The sequence below is a fragment of the Echinops telfairi genome, unplaced genomic scaffold, assembly GCF_000313985.2.
Source record: "Echinops telfairi isolate 266 unplaced genomic scaffold, ASM31398v2 ScPeMD7_60;HRSCAF=208, whole genome shotgun sequence".
In the NCBI taxonomy this organism is placed as follows: domain Eukaryota; kingdom Metazoa; phylum Chordata; class Mammalia; order Afrosoricida; family Tenrecidae; genus Echinops; species Echinops telfairi.
This window is the reverse complement of record NW_022103958.1, coordinates 38,424,684-38,445,684: the sequence shown is the minus strand read 5'-3', so window position 1 is coordinate 38,445,684 and position 21,001 is coordinate 38,424,684. Positions and strand designations below refer to the sequence as shown.

The following is a 21,001-nucleotide window of genomic DNA, read 5'->3' as shown; positions in this document are numbered from 1 at the left end:
AGAAAAGGGTGCCGGGGGAGAAAGACGTGGAGCCTGCGAGTGTGGCTAGCCTCTTGCAAATAGAACTTGATAGCTAGGGGTGAGGGGGGAAATGGCCTGGGAGTAAAGGAAGGACAGGCTTGGATTTTGAAGGTTATGCACGCGAGGCAAATTAAGACACGTGTCTGTGAAGTAACACACACCACACACACACAGTGAAACCGGAAGATGACTGAGAGAAGGGTTTAGGTGCGTGTGGATGAATGCTGTTCGACGAGGAGGCGTTAGTTGGCTAGTTAGAAAGTTTACAGAAGTGAAAGGTAGATTTGTGTGTGGGCAACTGAAGGATGTGGATCTTTTATGAGTAGGTGAGCTAGAGCCACTAATTGGTTTTGATAGATGCCGAGACAGACAGAAGAGCCTGATGCCTTCAAGACTAGCACTCAGCCTTGTGAACGCTGGCTGCTGAGTCGATCACCCTCCCCCATCACAGCCAGCCCGTCTCATTGCTTCAGCAGCAAACAAATTCACCCTTTCAGGGTAATGACATACACATTGTTTGATTTTGCAGGGAATTTTTAAAACCTCGACTTTATTAAAGATAGCATCAGAAGGTCTTTGTGAGGAAAATCTGCTCTCGGGTGGTTATCTTATTGGGTGTGCATAATATGTAATGCATGTAAACGATGCAGGGTCTCTTATAGCAACACCAGTTAGAATTACCATGTAGGTACCATCCCACTGCCATTGAGATTCTGACTCTTAGCCACCCGATAGGACAGAGTAGAATGGTCCCATGTGGCTTTCAAAGCCGTGACAGCCGTATTGTCCTCCCATGGAGTGGCACACCTTAGGTTCAAACTTTTCACTGACAGCTTTCATTGACAGCTAAGTGCCTTAACACCAGGGCTCCTTCCGCCAGCGTATAGGATCAACTCGGTGTAGTGGAATATGAATACAGATCATGGCATTGTTGGGAAGTGCTTCACAGTCCTGGAAATAGTTTTGTGGCTAAACCAGTTCAGAGTTCTGTGTGTGTGTGTATGTGTATGTGTATTTATCACTATTATGCTTTTCTCTTTTAAGCTTTTGGAATTTTTATTTCTGGGTTGTGGGTGGAGGACAGAGCAGAGAAGAAATAGGGAAGAAGGTGACCCATTGTCAGAGTTCCAGTAGATTTAAATGGGAAGAGATGATAAGCACCGAAGTATGATTTTTGTTTGTGGCTCGAAATATACCAGGGGGTACCACCCAAAGAAATGGATTTTTTCAAAGCTATGTATTTACATTTTTTTTTAACAAAACAACCTTGTCACCTTCAAAGTATTCTCCATTATACTTAATGTGTTTGTCAAATCTGCGATTCCATTCTTGGAAACATTTTTCAAACTCATCTGTTTGGATGGCTGACAGCAACTCGCTCTTTTTTTCTTCACCTCTTCTATGCCATCAAATTGCTGCCCTTTCTTGTCCCTCTTCATTCGCTGAAACAAAAAGTTGCACAGAGTGAGGTCGGGTGAGTCAGGTGCCTGGGGCAAGAGAGGCATGCTGTTTTTTTTGCCAAAAACTGGTGCACTGAGATCGCTGCTCGAGCAGGTGCATTGTCATTGTGGCAAAACCAGTTCCCATCTGCCATAAATCAGGCCTTTTTTTGTCACACACTGTTACACAATCTTTTCAGAACCTCTAAATAGAAAGCTTGGTTAACAGTCTGACCTGGTGAAACTAACTCCAAATATCCCCCTCACATCAGAAAAACAAATGAGCATCGGTTTTTCAGGGGGGTGGGTGGGTACCACCTCGTAGTTAAACACCTATTGACAAATAAAAAGTAGCCTAATGTCAAGGACAGAAACCACAGAGGCCATTTTTTTTTGTTTACGGTGTTCCCAGGGGACTTTTCCTTAGAATGTAGAAATAATTTTTGTGAAATAATTTGTGGGTAACACTATTAACTGGGATCACATTTCACCTTTAGTATAAACAGAATACCTAAGTGTTGAGGTGCCGAGGCAACTTGGAGCAGAGAAGTAATCTATCTGAGTGCTGTGAAGTCAATCAGGGACGAGTACCCGGAAGAGGTGAGCTTTAAATTATCCTTTGGTCAACCATACATACATACTAACCAGAAACATTTTTTAGCTTTTTACTGGATTATGTTAATAATGCTGGCAAAATTTATTGAATGCTACTATGTTGGACAATACTCTAAGCTTTTTCAAACAGCATCTCATTTTATTGATCCTTATTTTACAGGCAAGGACTCTGAGTGTTAGAGAAATTTAGCTTGCCTCGGTGTCATGCAGCTAGGAAATGGCAGGGCTGAGATTGACACAGTCGATCAGCAAGTGGTATATTGAGTATTTTTTTGAAGCCAGGCACTGTGCTTAAGTAATAGGGATTCAAATTGACAAAATCCTAAAGTGAGACCTGAGCCATTTTTTACAGATGAGCAGATTTAATAAAAGAAGAGTTCATAAAGGAGAAAAAGATGAGTTGGAGAGATTTTTGCAGATACCGAGGAATATGAGGTTAAAGTTTTAAGAATGTAATCAACAGCAAACTGTAGTTGAGAAATTCAAGATCAAAGTTTAAAGTGATATAATTGAAGTAAGTAAAAAAGTAATGCAAATTTAGGCTGAAGAAAGACATTTAGTAGAAAGTAGCCTATACAAAATGAAATATTTGATAGAATAATTATGGTTAAATTCATAGGAAAGATGTTTGGTCTTTTGTGGTGGGTGAGAACTGCGTGATTTAAAAGTGCTTGTATTTTTCATATTTGCCAGACTCTCTAAAGTGAGCATCTTTTATGTTAATACTGGGAGAAGGGCCTTACACTGAAAGGAGATGATGATGAAAGATTATGGGTAATCTCCAGCTTACGAATATACTCTTGTGAATCAACCCTTGTGAAATCTGTTGTATTACAATTTTGAGCTGTGTAAAATGGTTTTTGATAACACGTGCACAATTCTGCTACTTTTGACATACATCAGAAATATACTGTATCTTTTAACGTACCTGGAACTGTTTCTTTAATGTTTCTTATGCATAGAAAACTTTCAAATTAACTGCCATCGACTCAGTTTTAACTCCAAGTGACCCTATATGACAGGGTAGAACTGCCCCAGGGGGCTTCCAAAACTAATACGTTGTGGGACTAGAAAGCCTCATCTTTTCTCCCGAAGAGCACTTGGAGGTTTTGATCCTCTGGCCTTGTAGTTAGCAGCCCAATTTTAATCCACTATGCCACCAGGGCCCCCTTCATATTAAATGCTAAGACAAACATTTGACTGAACCTAAGCAAACATAGCTGTTCGGACTTGGCTGCAAATTCAGTTTTAAGGTAGAAGGACAGAAGTCATTTGTAATCTCGGTCTGCCTGTATGAGAAGGGGCTAGTCTGAACTATGTGTGGGATAGAGAAAAGACGATTTTATCTGTGTCTGTCCACACCAGCCACTTTGATGGGCACATTCCCCTCTTGTAATGACTGGGTTAGAAACATCCTCAAACTCTGAAATTGTACCTGTGAAAGATGGCATTTGCTTAATCTAAGGGATGAAGTTAGTGAAGCACTTCAAATCATGGAGGTATGGTCTTGACTTTCATGAACATTCGTTTTCTTAGAATTTCATACAGGAATGTAAGGTTAAAACACACACGAAACCTCATGCAATTGAGTCATATTAACTGTTTCTTTTGGTCTCATATCCCTCCTTCCTTCCTCCACATTGGTTCGGTAGTTCCTCTCTTCACAGGGTTGACCATAGGTGTTTTGATAGCATTTCAGACACTATAAAAGGGTTAAATTTGCATATAACTAGAATAAATACTTGTGCATCAGTTTCCTGCCCCCTTTTGAAAGGGGAAAAAAGACAAGTGTCAGGAAAATAAGCTTTTCTTATTGAAGAATTGTCCTTAAACTCAATTGAATTTGCCATAGGAGCTGTATAGAGTTATTCAGATTTCTACAGTGAAGGAGGAATCTTGTAAATCAGGAATAAGACTTCCCTTATATAAAAATAGTCCTTAAGGATTATGGAAGGAAACTTAAAGGAATTCTTATTTCAGTAGGATCTGTGCTATGTTCCCTTAATTTATTATCACAGTTAATTTTCCAAAATCTCATAAGTCGAGTATCCATTTAATTGGTGAAGAGAATGAGCCACAGAGAAGCTAGTACCCTTGAGAACTACTACGTGGCAGAAGTGGCATTGGCAGCTTTCTTTTTCTCACCCCAGATTTCATGCTTAAGAGACAAATAGCAAGAAAGACTTGTTTGTATTATTACCTACAGTTGTTTAAAAACGATGTTTAAATAAAGCTCTAGGTATTTAATAACGATTTGTTACCTTAGAACATGGGACTCTTGTTTCTCTGTGTGTGGACTTGATGTGACCTGGGTGGGACACCAGCTCTAAATAAGCATCGATTTTTGTTGTCTAACTGGGTTCACTGTTTCACAGTTTCTTGCTTTACAAGTTCTGGCTTTCAAATCTTAGCATATTTTTGGAAATGAAGATAAGTTCTACTGTGCCTTATTTCTAAATGTGCATGCAATGAATACTGTGTCTTAACGTTAAAAGTGTCTCAGAATTGAGAAAGTGTGGTGTATGCAGATTGTCTTCATGTATTGCTATCTTACCAGTTTCTTGTGTGCAATTTCTTACCAGTCCAGTCTTGTTCTTTTACTTACCAATAACTGCTTTCTTCTTTCGTATGGCATAATGGAATCGAATAATATTAATACTCTAAAACAGTTCATTCTTTCTAATGATTATTATGGTGTAGAAAAGTTACTCTGTTGTAGACAGTCTGTATTGAACTGTGAATCATTAGATTGGAGTTTTTTGTTTTGTTAGAAGCTTGATGTGTAATTTAAGGCAAGGCACTTCCTTTTTTTGGGCTTTAGTTTCCTCCTCTGTAAAAAGAGAGAAGAAGGGGAACTTCCAATTCTTTCCAACTTGAACAAGCTGTAGGCTTCTCTCCTTCAAAAGTAGGTCCCTTAGATTCTTCTCTTGCAAACTGTAGTTATGGCTTCTTCTGTCTCTTTCTTTCAGTTCGTCTCCCTTTCCCCTCCTTGTCCTTTTTTGTTGTAGACTCTTAAGGATACTGCCAGTCTTAATTTATTAGAATTAATTTTTTTAAACACACTACCATGATTGGTAGTAATATAAATATTAAATATTTACTATGTTTGGCATTTATAGAAAATAGGCACCCAATCAATAGTAAGTGAATGAATGTTTATCTGGGTTAATAAAAACTTACTTAATGTACCACCAAAAAGCTCAAGACTCAATGAAAGATAATTCTGTTGAGAGAATAGAGTGTTAATAAATTAGAGTAAATACATAAAAGAAAACTCTGGACCTAAAATTCTTTAGGAAACTTCCCATCCTTATGAGAGAGGCAAATGTCTTTATATTTTTATCATGAAAAATTGCCAACAAGCAAAAACACAGTAGTATAAGGAAGCTTCAAAAATTTTGTGGGAACATAGAGTAAAAAGAAAATGTAATTTCTCTCATATACACATCAGTAACTTTTAAACCTTCACTGACTTGTCAATCTTGCTTCATTTCTACCTCCATCTGCTCTCTTTATTTTAAAGCAAATCCCAGACATTCTTACCATACAGCAAAATAAGAATAAGACCAGGTGTGTTAATGTAAATGCAGTAGAAATGTGTTTGTATATTTTAACCCTTGTGCATTATACTGTGCTGGGCAAGCAAAGTTAGGGAATACGGTGAAGGGTAAAGCAGAGACTTAGAAAACCTTATTTTGGCTCCAAAGAGTAATTTCCAGTTCTGTCTCTGACTGTTTTTTAGACCCCTGTTGTTAGATGCCATCAGGTTGGTTCGGCTCACAGTGGCCCTGTGTACAACAGAACGAGCCCCTGCCTGGTCCTGGGCCGTCCTCACCACTGTTCTCATGTTTGATCCCTTCGCTGCAGCCATCGTGTGTGTTCCTCTCCTTGAGGGCCCTCCGCTCTATCAGTGCTGCTCTACTTAGCAAGCATGACAACCCTTCTACAGGAGCTGTTCTCTCTTGAAAGCATGTCCCAAGTACATGAGGTAAAGTCTCACTGTTCTTGCCTCTCAGGAACACTGGGGCTCTCTTCCGAGACAGATTTCTTTGTTCTTTTGGCAGTACTTCCAAGATTCCTCACCAGCAATATAATTCAATGCATGATTCATGTGTTCTTGGATCTTCTTTATTCAGTGTTCACCTTTCACAGTTATATGAGGCCATTGAAAATTCTGTGGCTTGGGTTAGGCACACTTTAATCCTCAGTAACATCCACACTTTTCAACACTGTAAAGAGGTCTTGTGCAGCAGATTTACCCAGTGCATTATGTCATTTGATCTCTTTACTGCTGCTTCCATGAGCATTGATTGAAAATCCAAGCAAGTTGAAATCTTTGATAACTTCAATCTTTCTTCCATTTATCACCGTGTTACAACTAGACTATTGATCCAGTTTTGAGGATTTTGGACCTTTTTTTAAATCATTTTATTGGGAGCTTGTACAACTCATCACAATCCATACATCCATCCATTGTGTCAAGCACTTTTGTATATTTGTCTCCCTCATCATTCTCAAGACATTTGCTTTCTACTTGAGCCCTTGGTATCAGCTCCTCATTTCCCCCCCTCCTTCCGTGCTCCTCCCTTCCCCATGAACCCTTGATAATTTATAAATTATTATTACTTTGTCATATCCTACACCATCCAATGTTGCTCTTCACCCACTTCTCTACTGGGATTTTGGACTTCTTGACTTTGTGTTGTAATCCATACTGAAGGCTCCAATCTTTGGTCTTTATCAGCAAGAGCTTCAAGTCCTCCTCACAGCAAGCAAGGCTGTGTCATCTGCACATCGCAGGTTGTTAATAAACCTTCCTCTAATCCTGACGCTGCATTCTCTTCGTATAACCCAGCTTCTCCAATGCTTTGCTCAGCATACAGATTGAATGAATATGGTGAGAGCATACAGCGCTGACACACACCTTTTGTGATTTTAAACCATGCAATCTTTTGTTGTTCTAATCATACAACTGTCTCTTGATCAGGTACATGTTCTGCATGAGCACAGTGAAGTGTTCTGGAATTCCCATTCTTCTCAAGACTATCCATAGTTTGTCATGATCCATACAGTCAAATGCCTTTGCATAGTCAATAAAACAATAAAATAATAAAGATAAAGCCGTACCAGATATTATTGACACAGGACATCATCTCTTGCATCGGTGCTTGGAAAAAGTTATTTGCTGTACTGCAAATTAGGAGACACTTTGTATTATATAGCATATTCAGTTAAAAAGCCTTCTAAATACCTTAGGACCACAGATATTAATGAATCCATTTAGTCTAGAATATGTATATGCATTTCATTTAAATAGAAGTACTTGACAGTTTTAAGATTACTTTGAACAATCTAGTTTAAATCATTCTTGCTTTTGTACAATTCTTAGCAGAAACATTGATATATAAGAACTCTTTAGCATCATTGTATCTTATTACTTGGAAGTATTCTGCAACTAAAATCTGAAAGTGTGTTCCATAATGTAGAGGTTCTTAGCCAAAGGCCATAAGCCTCCCTGCGCATATTATCAGAGTTGTGCTCTGGTCTCAGCAAAATATGCATACAGATGTATTTCTTATAGAATTTCATGGAATCATTAAGACACTCAGAGCCTATCAAAATATCCTTGGGGCATGGAGGATAAGGTGGGATCCTGATCCTGGTATAATATGGATCCTGATTTATGGATCCTGATCCTGGTATAATAACCCATTGTGTAATGTGTAGACACAGTGTATAATGCTAAAATGTAACTGAATCAGGTTTCTGCGTGTACTTTTCATGAGTGTTTTTAACTATTAGGAATGATAAAATTATAAAGCTGATTATAGCAAATGCATAATTTTAAAAATAGGCTAATTTTTGAATACATTCCTAGGGAAAAATAAGCCGTAATCAGTTTTTAAAAGATGCTGGACTGAAAGTATTGCTGAAGAGTTTGGAGTAGATAGGGGAATCTAAACATATGTGTAATTGCTATCACGAATTAACAGGAAGTAGAGTAAACAAGGTTAGAATTTAAAAAGCCATACATACATTTTTTTTCCTCTGCCTAGAGTGAAAACACTTCTCTGACCTACCTACCCCTATGGCTCATGTCTGTGTTGGAATAACTCCTAGGAATAATGCAGGGTCTTAGACAAGTGCATTTATCTAACAAAGAATTCATTCTTGGTGCGACCCTGAAATCATTTGCACTCTTCATCTACTAAGTTTGATGGAGGTGATATGAAACGTATTTTTTCAGAAATAGTGGCATTTAAAACTTGTGGGTTATGCTTTAAATGTAACCATAATGATGGTTAGTCTAAGTAGAAGCCTCAGACGAATTAGGTGGTAATGGGGCACTTGGCTATGTGGGGCAGTGTTTGAACATTAGGGAATAGTAGCTGTATTGCTCAATGGTGATAACCCTTTTGACCTGTTGGAGTTAATAATTCTCCTGTATCTAATGTATTACTAAGAAATAACTTACTCTTGTAGATAATGATTGAAATACAGATTTTGAGAGTCAGATAAGGATTTAGCAATCAGTGGTTCAGATTCCTTTTAAATAAAATTAATGAATGACTAGAGAGGTTGATTTGACTAGAGGCCAGTCAGTAATGGTTATCCCAGTGTGACTTTTTTTGCCCTTACTTTCCCTGAGTTTTAGTAGCTTAGTTGTACTTAATTATTTTGGTCCTTTTTTCCTTCTGTGACAGATTTTCATTTGATAAGTTGACTAAGAACCCCCTGAATTTGCTAGTGCTTTTACTTTGCCTTACATTCTTACCTCAGTCTTATTTTGGGTAGCTTCTCAAGAGCCAAAATCAATTTCATAGCTGAGAAACAGATATTGAGAATCCAAAATGTCATCAATAATCTCCATTTCTTATCATAATTTCATTAATTTATAAGAATTCAAATTGCTATTCCTTCTGTGGTGGGCTATAAACAAAGTGTACCTTGCCAAGGACTTCATAGAGTTTATTCTCTTGTGCACACACCCCCCTAGTTACACACACACACACACACACACACCACACCCCTCTCAGGTCTGATCCCTGCCTGGGAGCATTAGTTGTAAGCAGTCTCTGTGAACCTGGCAAAATTATAGAGGCAAAACAGGAAAAGACTTTAAAGACAGACAATTGGATTGCTTCCTTTGACAACATTCCCAGTAGAGACTGAGGGACCATTGACATCTAAGCGGGGAAAGTTGCTAACCCTCATCTCCCTTTGCCAACTGGGGTGGAGCTGGACGGGGAGTCACAATACAGGCATGTTCCAAGACCCAGTGGGTATTTGAAGCTGTGGTTAGCACCTGTCCTATACATTAGACACAGCCTTATATGCCACGTCAGTTTAAACTGCACGGCTTGATTTTTTTTTTTTTTTTTTTCTGCACGGCTTGATTTTGAGCAGCATAAATCTGACCGGTGTGGGAAAGCACATTTTAAGATGCTGTGATGCTTTTCATCTCTGCCAGTTGACTGGTAAATTTTGTACCACAGTAAAGAATGCTCGTTTGTGGTTCTTGCGTGTTTTTCATCATGTTTAATACAAAACTGCGAACTGCGAATAATACCATAGAACCCATACAAAGTACCACTAATGAGGCAGGAAGTGCTCCCAAGAAGCAAGGAAAAGCCATGGCATTATAAGAAAATGTTGAATTGCTTGATATCTATTATAAATTGAGTTCTGTGGCTGGGGTTGACCCACCATTTCAAGATAAATGAATATACTATGTGTTAGTCCAGGTTGACTAAAGAAACAAATCCAGAGACACTCGTGTGTAAGATAGAGTTTTATATTAAAGAGTAATTGTATATTAAGAAAACATCCCAGCCCAGTCCAGATCAAGTCCATAAGTCCGATATTAGCCCATTATGTCTGATACTAGTCTATAAATTCTTCATACTCAATGCAACACATGCAATGATGTTGAATACAGGAACATCCCAGGCCTGTGGGTGGAAAGGCTTGTGGATCCAGGGGCGATGGAAGGATCTGGCAGCCAGGGGTCTGGCTGCCACCAGCGTTGCTTCATGTGTCTTGTCAATAGGAAGGAGAAGCAGAGAGAGAGTGTATGTGTCCACCTCCAGGGAAGAAGACTGGAAGTTTACAGAATCCTCAGGAGAAGGCCATGCACACACACAGGCATCATTTCTTATGACCTGATTGACAGGCTAGATAGACTCTACCCCTTTACTCAAATTGACACGAGATTATGTAACTTCCACATAGTGTAAGGACCATACAACTGGACCAATAGGTAATATCATAAGTGAAGAAAAGCTTGAAGTTGTCGAGGATTTTGTCTTGCTTGGATTCACAGTTAATGCTCATGGAAGCAGTAGTGAAGAGATCTGTTGATGCATTGCATTGAGTAAATTTGCTGCACAAGATCTCATTAAAGTGTTGAAAAGCAAGGATGGTACTTTGAGGACTAAGGTGTGCCTTACCAACCCATGTTATTTTCAATTGCTTGATATGAATGTGAAAGTTTAACATTGAATAAGGAAGCCCAAAGAAGAATGGATGCACTTGAATTATGGTGCTGGTGATGAATCTTGAAAATACTGCCAAAAGAGCAAACAAATTTAAAAAAAAAAGTATAGCCAGAATGCCCCTTAGAGTCAAGAATAATGAGATTTCATCTCCTGTGTTTTGGGCATATTGTCAGGAGAGACTAGTCCCTGGAGAAGGGCATTATGCTTGAAAAGAAACAGAGGAAGATCCTTCAAACAACAAATTGACATCAGTGCCTGCAACATTGGGCTCAAAAGAACAGGTTGGGGCAGGAATGGGCAGTGTTTCCTTCTGTTATGCATAGGATCGCTAGGAGTTTGAACTGACTTGGCACCTAACGACAACTGTCAGGACCATTTTTTTTTTTAAAAAAAGGAAAGAAAATATGTGAACTTGTCAACGTAGCTATGCCAGCAGGCTAAAAAAACAAAACAAAACCACCTTACATTTTTTTTACACTATACCTTTGTATTGAAAATGTAGCTTTTACGTGGGACCAGTGTAAGTAAGTATAACATATGTTAATTGAATTTATGTTATTGGTAAGACTTCTGGGTAACAGTAGGCTATTAGTAAAGTACTTGAGTCAGAAGTTTTACTTACATACTGCCCTTGATGCGGTCACCACCGCCATCCTTTGTCTTGTTCAAGAGCCAGTGGTGCTGTTTTTTCCCTATATATACAGACCTTTGATAATGTTTAATTTACACGTGAGATTAATAGCAAATAATTAATACTAAAATAGAGCAGTTATTAAGGGAAATAAGTGCTTGAACACAAGGACTGTCATACCTCAACACCAATTTGGTAATAGATGGCTACCAAGTGACTAAAGGTTGGGTCGCATATACAGTGGGATGAGATGGACAGAGGAATGGTTCAGGTCCCAGGTCAGAATGGAGTAGGGAGGTGAGAGATTCATCATACTACTTAGGTCAGCAAGCAGTTTAAAACATGAATTGTTTATTTCTGGCATCTTCTCCGTTTTGGGGCCATGATTGACTAAGAAATGGAGGAAAACAAAACTGCAGATTGAGGGGCCGGTGGAAGACGGAGGGGGCAGGGACTACAAAACTAAATTGAAGTCAGGGTTGATCCTGACTTCAAGGCCTTATACCACTTGTGGTTAGTATAGGCTTGGCAGCCAAGATGGAGACCTGCAAATGATTGATAGTAGAAGTACCCTGGTATGGGATTTCAGATGTGGTCAGTAATCCCATAGTGACTCCATAACTGGGGGGTGGACCCTTAGAACAAGGACTCCAGCTTAGTCATTCTTAGTTCGATAAGTCAAATGAAAGTTCATTATCAGTGTACAAACATTTTTGTTGAAGAGATTTTCTTTAGCTATGGGGTATGGATCAAAATTCAGATTCACTGCCATTAAGTCAATTCTGGCTCATAGTGACCCCACTGGACAGAATAGAACTGCCTTTGTGGGTTTCCAAGGTGTTCAATCTTTACAGGAGTAGAAAGCTTTCCTCTTGCAGAGCGGCTGGTGGTTTTGAAATGTTGGCTTGCTCAATGTGGAACCCTCTGTGCCACCACCAGGGCTCCTTAGGGATATGGATAGCTTCCACTCCCCCAACTTTTATTGTGGTAAAAATAGACAAAACGTTTGCCAACTCAGTATGTTTTATGAGTATAATTCAGTGACATTGACAATTGTCATGTTGTGCAATCTTTGTCTATTTTCAACTTAATCCAACACTAACTGGATGGTTCTTAATTGAATTATAAAAATACTTGACTTAAAGCCTAGACTAAAATAACATTTATAATGCTTTAGCTAACGAATGACAAATTTTAATAAAAAATAGAAATAATGACAATTGAAACCCATGACCAGCTAAAAATAGCACAACTGAAAATCACACACCTTTAGTGACAAAAAGTGTCCCTCTTGAAAATTAGAGGCTTCTAGTTTTGAATGTGCATGAGGGCTAAGAACTTTATAGCATTACAGATTTGTTGCTTGAAATAATTGATCTTTGGTACATTCTCTAGTTCATTTTTGCATCTCTGACTTAATAGTGTATTCGTAAGTAGTCATGTTTTGACTACAGTGGAAAGTCATGCTTTTTAAAATCATTGGTAGCCCTTCTAGAGGCTTAGTTTAATTTTGAAAAGTCTTTATCTTAGAAAGCTGATAGCGTAATCACTGAGCTTTTTAGTAGCATTGCTTTCCCTGTAGTGCTGTGACATTTGGGAAGGGCTGCCCTGAAGTAGAGTTCACAGGTTTCCTTTGACATGCCTTTGTTAATCTCCTGCTCCTGAATAGAGAGGTATACAGTGTCCCAGCCCACTTACTACCATGATTTGAAAAATGTTGCAGTGGCACTAAGAGCCTGCTTTAAATCCAGTTTTGTAAACAGATTCAGCATAGGGAAGCGGCATCAGATAAGGAGCGGTTAGGGTTTTACAGCTACTGGGGACATCTTACTTGAGCATCATGGGGCAGTGAAGAAGAAAACGACCTTTGAAAAGGTCGATTGACACAGTGACTGTGATGATGAGCTTGAACATAAGAACAACTGTGAGGAGGGCACGGGACAGGCCGTGTTTTGTTTTGTTGTATATGTGGTCACTATGAGTCTGAACCTCCTCAAAGACATCACCACCACCAAGGGGCCTCACCGGCTGTAGCATCAGACTTAGTCTTAAATGCTTCTATTGTTAGGGGCCTTTGAACAGTTCCAACTCAGCCACCCTCAGTACAAAAGCAGGCTTCTCTGTGGCTATCTTCATAGTCATTGTGTCAGTTTAGCTCCTGGAGGGTCTTCCTCTAGTGCAGCAGTTCTCAACCTTTGGGTTGCAACCCCTTTGGGGGTCGAACAACCCTTTAACAGGGGTCGCCTAAGACCGTTGGAAAACACAGAATTTCACAATAGATAATTATATATTGTTTTGTGATTAATTACTATGCTTTAATTATTTTTAATTATGTTCAATTAGTAGCAATGAAAATACATCCTGCATATCAGATATTTACATTACGATTCAAAACAGTAGCAAAATTATAGTTATGAAGTAGCAACAAATGTACAAATGTGCTTGATACAATGGATGTTTTTATGGATTGTGATAAGAGTTGTATGAGCCCCCAATAAAAGATTTTGAAAAAAGAACAACTGAAAAAACAAAAGAAAAGAATTTTATGGTTGGGGGTCACCACACCATGTGGAACTGTATTAAAGGATTACAGCATTAGGAAGGTTGAGAACCACTGCTCCAGTGGTTACTTGTTGGGCTGCAATCTGCATGGTCTGCAGTTCAAAACCACCAGCTGCTCAAAGGGAGAAAGACTTGGCTTTCTATTCCCTAAAATTACAGTCTAGGAAACCCACAGGGGGGGGTGTCTCCATGAGTCAGCATCGACTAGATGGCAGTGAGTTTAAGACTGAATTAATTGACTGCTTCTATAACCAGTAAAATACCCCCAATTATTTTGATTTTACCAAATTGTTCTGAAGGATATTCTTTTTTTTCCCTTGAAGGATATTCTTGTTTATGAATATAAGATTTATGAATAAATAGTTTGTGCACATTGAATTTGCATTTTGGTTCTTTATTTTTTATTTAGTTTAGAGCTTTCAGAGAAGGTTTTTCTTTTTCATGTTGACTCTTAAAATGTATACAAATTAAATTTCTGAAATTATGGTATGCAGTAGAAAAAACACTTGACCTGTGATTTCCAGATGGGAGGCTGCCTGGAAATTTAGAAGAAAGTTGTGGTAGTGTGGCTTTTTAATATGACCTTTTTAACCATATTATTCCCACCGAGTGATTGGGTGGAGCTATGTAGATAAGGTGCTCACCAAAGGGATTGGATGGGTTGCTAACAATGGTGCATGGAACAAAGGTACATGGAATGCTTTTGGGGGTAGGCCCATGCAAATAAGGTGTATGGAATGTTAACAAAAGGATTTGTCACTTTTGCCACCCTGTTGTTGCATGATACCATCAAGCTGGTTCTGACTTACGTATGCAACAGAATGAAACTGCTTGAGTCTGAGCCAGGCTCAAGTTGTGCCCATGTTTAAGCCCAATGTTGCAGCCACTTAAATCCATCTTGCTAAGAGTCTTTTTTCCTCTCTACTAAGTATCATGTCCTTCTCCAGGGACTCAGTACCTTCTGGTAACATGTCCAAAGCACCTCAGATGAAGTCTTGCCATTTTCCCTTCTAAGGAAAATTCGCTTGTATTACTTCCAAGACAAATTTGTTCTTTCTTCTGGCAGCCCCAGGAGTATTTAACATTCTTCACTAATATATAATTCAAAGTCATCAGTTCTTCAGTCTTTCTTATTCATTGTCCAACTCTAGCGTTCATATAAGGCCATTGGTAATACCGTGGCTTTTTCTTTTTATGCCCAATGACATAGGTCATTTAATTTCTGCGTTATTTCTTCCTGGGTGTTGATTGTAGATCCAAGTAAAATGAAATCTTCAGCAACTTCAATGTTCTTTCTGTTTATCATGATGATGTTTATAGAAGTTCAGATGACAGGATTTTTATTTTCTTTATGAATGTAGTCCTTGATCTTTTTCCGTAAGTGCTTCAAGCCCTTTTCCTTTTCAGCAAGCAAGGTGTGTCATCTGCATATTTCCATATTTGGCATCTAGCTGGTCTTACAATAAGTAATCAGAAAGACTAGAAGAGGGACCGTACTACCATTAAGAAAGAAGAGTCAAGTTTTGAGATGTCCTTTGAACCTAGGATACCAGAACACCTACACCCAGGAGGCAAAGAGGGTTCTTTAACACTGACAATTCTGTGAGCTAGTGAGAAGCAGTGCAAAGAAATGGTAAGCAGAACTAGGAGATTAACATTAGATGGCGCAATGAATTTTGCCTGGTCAAGTGAGGAGGCCACAATGGTTGTGCTAACTCAAGGGGCAAGAGAACTGAGTGTCTTTGAGCTGGAGGCTTGCTGATTGAATAGAGTGCCTTAGAGCGCCTACTAACTAATGAACTTTGTAAAACTTACCTGAGCAGAGACTGGCCTGGGGGCTGAAAGAGACAGTGAAAGGCTATCTTGAGTCATTCCTGATCTTAAATTTGTGACTTTTTACTTCATCAGTAAGCCCATGATTATGAGTATTACTGAGAGTTCTGTGTGGATATTGTATGAATTATTGAATCCAGTAGAGGAGTAAATGGTGCCATGGAAGGAATGACTGGTTTCAGAATTAAGAAGTTGGAGAGTGGAGGTATGCTGTCATTTCATTGCTTTGTGCTGAGGTTGATGGGATTCTCTCCCCACTCAGGAAGTTGAGAGGCCCTTTGAAGCCACTGACCTTTTTACAAAACTTAGTCAATAGCAGTGAGTTTTGGTTTTTTGTTTACCATATCCACAAAAGTGATATGCCTTCATAGTCTTAACTAAAAATGAATTGGTTTGCTTTGGGTTAGAATTAGGTCACCTTCAAGTGGTAACCTATTGCTTAGAAGTTCACAGATAATAGAACATGGGAAAATGAAATTGTTATTTAGTAAATCAGGATGCTGGGTAAACAAAGTATTTCAAAGTACGAGGGGATACCCCCCAAAAACCTGGATTTTTCCCCAGAGTTATGTACTTACATTTTTTTTACAATACCACCTTATCACCTTCAAAATACTCTCCATTACACTTATTACATTTGTCAAATCTGCGACACCATTCTTGGAAATATTTTTCAAACTCACCTGTTTGGCTGGCTGACAAGCACCTCCCTCGTCTTTTTCTCCATCTCTTCTACGTCATCAAATTGCTGTCCTTTCATGCCCCTCTGCATTCGAGGAAACAAAGAAGTCTCATGGAGTGAGATCAGGTGAGTCAGTTGCATGGGGCAAGAGAAGCAAGCTGTATTTTGCCAAAATCTGGTGCACTGTGATGGCTATGTGAGCAGGTGCATTGTTGTGGTGGCAAAACCAGTCCCCATCTGCCAGAAATCAGGCTTTTTTTTGGTCGCACACTGTTAAGCAATCTTTTCAGAACCTCTAAACAGCAAGCTTGATTGACAGTCTGACCTGGTGGAACAAACTCCAAATGTACTAGGAGTCGACATTTTCGTTCATTCGGGAAATTGATGGATATCCAGAATCAGATTTGTCATCAGTCAACATTTCACTAAAGTTTTTCCTGTAAGTTGTGCTCAATGTCACAACAATTTCTGCAACTTTTATCTCCCGAGCAGGAGACAAAATGTCACAACAGCATACTGTTCTCTTAAATCAGCCATCACAAAAAAATGATGTTTGAGCGAAATTGCTTATACAAAAAAATTCACTGTGATCAGAGAGAACATTCCCAATCGATGTCACTGGATGCACTAACTCAGAGAGAGTTGTTGGTAAAATGCGTGCTAGGAAAGCTCCACTCCTCCCAGTGCAATTCTGGTTTTTTTTTTTTTGGAGGGGGGGAGTACCCCCTTGTTTGTCTGTAGGAACATTTTAGAAGGAGCTTTACGTGCTGAGATAGTTTATTGTGCCAGCCTGGCTGACAAACACAAGTGGGATTAACTGAAGGGCAGAGAGATAAATGGCTTGGTGAGCCTTGTCTTTCTTGTCTCTCGCTCTTTGATCATCGGACCAGTGTGTGGCTGCCTTGCTTGTTCTGTGCCTCAATTTAAAGGCTACACTACCTGTGGGACACCTAGCCTGAGGACTGTGTTGCTGTAAGTTGAGGTCCCTTTAAGACATCTCTGGAGCTGGGGACTGGCGGTTGGTGACCTGGCTGGCAGTTGGTGACCTGCCTTGTGATTGGCTGCTGTGCCGACATAGCCTAGCTCTCTCTATAAATAGAGGAAGGTCTGGCAGCAGACTAGACTTGAAAGACTGGTAGTCTCGGTTACCTGTAATGATGTTCCCCTAAAGAGATATAACCAGTGGTGAGCAATAGCTCTCACCCTGAAGGCTCTCCCCAGTCCTGGTTTCCCGGGGGCCCTCTCAGGCTCTTGGGCCAGGGGAGGCTCCCCAGTTCTCAGTCCCCGAGGCTGCTCCTGCTCTCGTGGCCGGGTTCCCCCCCATGAGGACCATCAAGCGGGGCTGAGGTGGGAGAAGACAGCAGGATATATGTGTGACTGGTTCTGGGAAGAGAAGGTGAAATCCTTATCATGCTGGGCTTTCTGCTTAGCCAACCAGACCTTTGTTCCGGTGGGGCCCTGCAGAAAATACATCTGAAATAGCTTAAAAGACTGCTTCTTGTCGCTGTCACAGGGTCATCAATAACAACCCAAATCAACCGGAAATGAAACGAAAGCAAAGTACTCTCAAATCTCATTAAATACCAGGCCTAATAACGAATATGTCTAATAACTTCTAGAACATCTCCCATGACCTGTTCCATTCCTTCTTCAAACAAGATAGCACAGTGTCCGGCACATAGCAGTAACTAAAGCGGCTGTTTAACTGAGTCCTTAGTAATGCCAAGCACTGTGCTTAGCCTACATATCTCAGGTCATTCCACATCAACCCTGTGGGATGATCTTCATGATCTCTATGAAGAAATCATGAGAAAAATAAGCCTTAAGTCCCTTCATAAGTATCAAGTGGAAGAGTCTGGGTGTCAAACCCAATCCATCCAAGGTCAGGATCTATGCCTTGGTCCTCCTCGCTTCCACAGTAAGCACTCAATGGCTATTAGAACTGAGAACATGTGCAAGCATCAATGTGTCACCATTCCTTCCCAAATCTGCTTGGCCCAACTTCTGTTCACTCCAAACTGCAGTCTATGACCAGCTACAGCTTAAAAAGGGGTCCCTGTCCAATATCTCTTAGTCACAAATATGTATCAGGAAATAATGTAGAAACACTAAAATGTCTTTGATCTTCAGAATGTATGTGCTGGGGTAGAAAGTGAACAATAAACAAGTAAACAAACAAATCAACCAAAAAAAAAAAAAGAAAGACTGGTAGTCTCTCACAACTCTCTCTCACAGGAGTGAGTTGCAGTGAGCCATTTGTAGTGCTTTATAATTTAACTGTTCATTTCTTGTATTATATATTTATCTGTATATGATTTAACAGTTCATTTCTTGTTATATATCTAATTATCTTTATAAATAAATATATTATCAGCAATTTGGTTTTATCTCTCTAGAGAACCCTGTCTAACACACGTGGTTACAAATGTGTAATAAGGAACAACTCATTTGCTTGCTCTTTAGTAGGAGCTCTGGTGACTTAATGGGTTATATACTGGGCTCCTAACTGCAAAGTCAGCAGTTCAGACCCACCAGCACTCCACAGGAGAAGGATCAGAATTTCTGCTCTCATAAAGATTTATAGTCTCAGAAACCCACAGAGGCAGTTCTACTCTGTCCTATAGGGTCGCTATGAGTCAAGGTTGATTTCATGGCAGTTAGTGAGTCACATGAAATAGGTCTTTTCTTAGACTAATGTTTGATAATCTCAAGTGTATTGAACATTTACTTCACTTGATGCTGTAGTCCCTTGGTGTACAAATGGTTCACTCACTCGTCTGCTGACTATAAGACTATAAGGGCAAGTCCACTCAGAGGCACCTTTGAAGAAAGGCCCGGTGATGTACTACCTAAAACCCCCAGCATTGAAACCCCTGTGCAGCACAATTCTCTCACACATATGGGCCACTATGGGTTGGAATCAGTTTGATAATAACTGGGTCACTGGTACTACTAATGGTGGTAGGCTGTGTTTTTAAAGGTAGCCTCAACAATATCTCCCATCCCACTTCTCTTACTGTGACCTTGATACTTCTCCCAACTTGCCATTGACTAGTTGCTGATGACTCGGTTGTGTCTCCTGACAACCCTATAGGCTCTATCGGTTTTCAAGGCTGTGCCTGGAAGCAGATGATCAGGGCTGCCTTCTAAAGTGCCTCTGGGTAGACTTCAGCTATCAGCTTGTTGACTGGTAGTTGTGTGCTTACCCATCTGTGCTATTCATGGACTCCCATGCAATCAGAGGCTATAGAGTTTTAGACTGAACTGGTTCCACTGCCACATGCCTTTTATATCTATATAATTTTATTATTTTTTCATAATATTTGTGGAATATTTGAAATTATTACTTAGACCAGGGATCAGCAAACTGGCCTTCCAGTTGTTTGCCAGTTCCTGTTTTTAAAAAATTTGGAATTGATTCCCCTCTTTTAAAGAACCTAAAAAAATTCTTTTCTTACTTACCCAGTCACATAGATACCAGGGGAATTTAAACACAACAAACACATAGCTTAAGTTTTTGTTTGCTGTTTGAATTTCCTCCTGCCAAGAGATCATCCTGATGAGACTTTGGTTGTGTAGAAGAATGAGATAAGAATTGGAAAATTAATGACAAAACAGCTTTGACTGGCTATGTTAAACACAGGAATTGTACCCGATTGGGAATGAAGAGTATGTTGTTTTTTGTCCTTTTGCTCTTCCACTGTTTCCAGCATTAATCGATTTTGACTTTGGGCTTATTTGCTAAACTGGGAGTTTACCAAGTTTTTAATAGAAAGGGAATTAAGTAAACTCTACTTTCAGGTGTATCTGTAGATGTAAGAATTTATAAGTAGTTGCATTTAATTCAAATGAGGCTTTGATATTGGTTGCTTAGTTTCCATAAATCTGTTTGTAGGAATTGAAATATGGAGCCTTCATCAGTTACTGGGTCAGGTCAGTAAATATTGGTGTAGAAAGATATATACAGGTAGAGCCAGTTTACCGTCCTTACTTGGCAGTCATGTGCATTTCACTGCTATTGACTGTGCTTTGTGACATGATGAATCTCAAACGATAGCAGACTGGGGCAATCTGTGTTAGTCTGGGTAGACTAGAGAAACAAATCCACGGACACACATATGTTTATAAGAAAGAGGTTTATATAAAAGAAATTGAACATTGCGAAAACATCCTAGCCTAGTCCAGATCAAGTCCATAAGTCCGATATTAGCCCATATTTCCGATATCAATCTATGAAGTCCTCTTCAGACTCACGAAACATGTGCAATGAAGCCAAATGCAGGATGATCACAAGCCAATGGGTAGAAAGTCTTTGGGTCTAGTGGCGGGCGTTGTAAGCATCTCAGTGCTGTCAGGGGTCTCTGTGGCTTCTCCGGCTTCCGAGGTCTAGTTGAGTCCATGTGGCTTGTCTTCTGCAATGTCTCCCAGGAAGTAGCAGTACGAAGGAAGTATGAGATTTCCCAGAATTCTCAGGTGAAGGCCATGCCCACAGAGGTCTCATTGGCTATCTCCAGATTGACAGCCTAGACTCCACCCCTACACTCTTAATCCTTAAATTGATTAGGTGACTACCACAGGCAACCGTATTCAAGATCAGCCTTTTCCTAAAGAAGGAAAGGACTTTTCCCATTCGTTCAGGAAATATAGCCGCTAGGTCTGTCTGGATAGGATAGGCTGGATGAACAATCTGGAGGAGAAAACAACGGGACCAACAGTTCCG

General features: G+C 39.7%; 1 protein-coding gene across 1 annotated transcript in view; it reads left to right on the top strand.

Moving 5' to 3' along the window:
* Positions 1-1,957: 1,957 nt before the first annotated feature.
* The window catches only part of FAR1 (fatty acyl-CoA reductase 1), a 74,650-nt gene continuing 55,606 nt past the window's right edge, over positions 1,958-21,001 (top strand). Inside the window, exon 1 of the mRNA XM_004711559.3 lies at positions 1,958-2,060. The gene's annotated coding sequence lies outside the window, so the exon portion shown is untranslated. The remainder of the gene's footprint in view (positions 2,061-21,001) is intronic.